Source organism: Lissotriton helveticus, chromosome 3_1 (genome assembly GCF_964261635.1).
Source record: "Lissotriton helveticus chromosome 3_1, aLisHel1.1, whole genome shotgun sequence".
NCBI lineage: Eukaryota > Metazoa > Chordata > Amphibia > Caudata > Salamandridae > Lissotriton > Lissotriton helveticus.
The window spans coordinates 729,816,278-729,820,193 of NC_136061.1; positions in this window are offsets into that span (position 1 = coordinate 729,816,278).

A 3,916-nucleotide genomic window follows, 5' to 3' on the forward strand; every position below is an offset into this window, starting at 1 on the left:
CACATTTCATTTGAGATGTCATCAGTGATGTCATCAGTGATGTCACTGACCATGTCATGAATGATGTAATATGTGACATCATCAGCAGTGGATTGCGGGTGCGCGATATATAGTTAGTGCAACTAACTATATATGGAATTTCATTGGTTTTATGTCAATAAAATGTCCAGCTAACTATATATGGTCTCTAACCTATGGTTTTTTCAGTGAATTTTCAAGGTTTTGTAAATGCAAATTCCTAACTATATATGGTCTATAACCTATGGTTTTTTCAGTGAATTTCATTGGTTTTTTAAAAGCTAATATCTATATCTGTAAAATATATTCTTTATTACGTGACGTATCATGTAGCCACGTGAGATGCCTCATGACGCGTCGCATAACCGTGACGTATCGGCTCTGCAGCGCAAACAAAACCCATAACGTAAGCGCGCCGGAGCACGCTTACAGATATATATATATATTTTTTTAACCTTAATTAGACCAAATCCACACGTGCACATATCTTGAGGCCTTGCAAAGGCACATCAAACAAACAGTCCCTACAATTTTTCAAAGTTTGCTGGAAATCTATTCCCTTCATTTTTTTTTTACTGTTTCTCTTGTTACGCTTACCGGGACGCTACCCGGTACGCGAACCGGACACTCCAAAAACACGAGATGGCGGACTCCCCGTGACGTATCGGCTCTGCAGCGCAAACAAAACCCGTAACGTAAGCGCGCCGGAGCACGCTTACAGATACATATTTTTTTAACCTTAATTAGACAAAATCCACACGTGCACATATCTTGAGGCCTTGCAAAGGCACATCAAACAAACAGTCCCTACAATTTTTCAAAGTTTGCTGGAAATCTATTCCCTTAAATTTTTTTTACTGTTTCTCTTGTTACGCTTACCGGGACGCTACCCGGTACGCGAACCGGACGCTCCAAAAACACAAGATGGCGGACTCCCGTTACACTGCCGGTTAGCTGCCCGGTTCGCGTACCGGGATGCGCCTCTATGGCGAAAAATCGCAAACATTTTTTAAAAAAAGTTTTTTGCCCCGCGGGGCACTTTAATATCCCCCTCATCAATCCTAGGGGGTCAGGAGGAGTCTACCTTGCCCCCTTTCCTTCATTCCCCCCTTCGTTTTTCACCACATCTTGTCTCTCGATCCTACCGAGAGACAAGATGGCGGCCGCTCCGGACTGTTTAGAATGTTGACAGACACCGGAGAGCCAATCAGCTTCGCTTCGCGAAGTTCCGTTACGCGTCAGGTACGCGAACCGGGGCGCTGCCCGGAGCGCGCTTACAGATATATATATTTTTTTGAACGTTAATTTCTCAAAATCCACTGGAGCACATATATTGAGACCTAGCAAAGGCACATCGGGCTAACAGTCCCTACAATTTTGCCAAGTTTCGTGGAAATCCATTCAGCCGTTCGAGCTAAAAGTGAGGCCAACCGCCCTATGGAAAATTGCATGGGAAAAATGCGTTTTGGGACCCCCCTTTTTTCTCGGCACCCCCTTGAGGAAACCCCCCCAAATTTTCAGGGGCTGCTCAGAAACAAAATGTTCCATTTTCCTGAAAATTTCAGCCAATTCCGTCCTCAAACGCCAAAGTTATTTGACATAGAATTTTCAAAAATCCCATAGAGAAAAAATCCTAACTATATATACCTACTGGCTATCCCCAGTAGGTAATATATATATATATATATTTCTATATATACATATATTGATATATAAATATATATATATATATATATATATATATATATATATATTTATTTTGTACCTTTTGGGGGGAGACCCCCAAACCATCATACCTACCTTAAATGCTGATAAAGGAATGCGTGATAAAGGCCATACATGGTAAAAACATGCATGACAATAAATGCGTGGTAAAGGCACTGCAATGTAAAAATTGTGTTGCAAATACTGTTTTCCGACAGGAACCCTTCTGTGAATTGCTGGCAGGCATAACTGGAGGTATGTTTTGCTGTAAATGTAGGTTTATGCCCAAAAATATTTTTGACGGTCGGATCCATAGAATCACACTCCTGCTCACTTGATTAGAAATAAAATGATGCTGGTGTTTTAACTACAGAGGTCCTGTGGCAGTGCTATCAATTATCTTGTGCCTCTTATATCTATTACAATGTTATTGACTCAACATCAAGTACAGGTCATGTCAAAATGGTCCCTAACCAAGCATCTAAAACTGTTATCGACTATGGGACCCAGCTCTCCCAGTCCTGTATTATGGACTATTTTAAACAATCAGACAAAGTTCAGCATGAGGATGGGGTGTCTTTATCCACACCTGCCCTAGTAAACACATGCTCACTGATAGTTCAGACTGTATGCAATGGTGCACTTCTTCAGGGTGATGAACCGAGAGATTGCTTGCAACAGTCTGCCGATATTATTACTTCATGTTTAAAAGCAACTGCTGTAAAAAATATTCCATCTGAAAGAGGGCATTCTCATGTAATAGGTGCTAAAGCCCATGTCCACCTCGAGCCTGTCCCCAAGTCAGAAGCTCAAATTATACTGCTGGCTCAAAAGATCCATCCCTTATGATCGAAAGGTAAAGCTCAGGCTTTAACCAACAGTTGCAGGGATCCAAGCAAATGTGATGTCTCTGTTATTTATCTGGGTGATATTCAATCTAATCAAAGCTTTCCGAAAGGTCTAAGAATGAGAGAGTTAGCGAGAGTCTAGGAAAATCTATGAATCAGTCACCAACCGGAAAAAATTGTATAAATCCATTTAGTCCGGGAATATGTGATTGTTAACAATTTTCTGATTCACAACCAACTTTAATCTGTCAAAGGTTTAAACTCAGAAGCTCTGACCAGGGGCTTAAGAAGTACTGCAGTGTGACACTGCAAGCTCTTTAGCTGCACTGCACTGTGGCACTTCCGTAGCACAGGGATGTGACATATGTACATGAATATGTTGCAACTCTGTGCTTCCCTCGGCACTGCTGCTCAAACTGCAGCCATGCGGTGACATAGGCACCCTTGCACCATGGTGCAAGGATGTCTGTGTTGTGCGGAGATTGTTTTTGTGCAGGAAGGGACACCTTCCTGCTCCAAAAAAATCAGTAAAGGCATTTTCCTCTTTCACTGTATGCTGTGGAATGCAGCATGCATTGAAAGAGGAAAAAATGAGGAGAAATGAAAACAATTCTCCTTGCTGCGCCTTGCTACACCAACACTAGGATGGCGCAGCATTCAAACACAGCTCCAGATTTAATAATTTGTCATAAATCCAGAGATGTGTCTTGTTCTATGGGCGTTGCGTGGGAACACCCACAGCAACACCTATGGAACGCCCCTTTAACGCAAAGTTCTGTGTATGAAGGGGTCGTATTTACAAGGAGAGGAAAAACCATGCAGGGTGGCTTTTCCTCTCCTTTTAAATATGAAGGAGTGCCTGGCGCCATCACTACGTTACAAAAAGTGACGTACTGGTGGCACTGGTTGCTTGTAAATCTGCCCCATAAGTGCTTAGGTATTGGCAGACTGACACAATAAGAACATAGTGCTGGATGGATGATTGAAGAATTGCTTGAGACTGACAGGAGGTATCCTATGCTGCATGGGTACTACTTCAGTATTTAATGGAGTGGACCAATAGTATGTATCTGCTTAGAGATTTGTAGGGATTATGCACAGAATATTTTATGTGTACTTGTGTTGGTGCCTAGATCATTTTATAAGAATACCACTAGTAACTGGAATGATGACAGTGCTGCAAACAGAGTGAACACTTAATTTATAAGTGCTTACGTATTGGTGGAGTGATAGGATAAGTAGATAGTGGTAGATAAGTGATTAAAGAAGTGCATGGGACAGACTGGTCGATTCCTACACTGCATGAGTACTAACTGGGTATTTAGAAGAGTGTATCAATAATATGT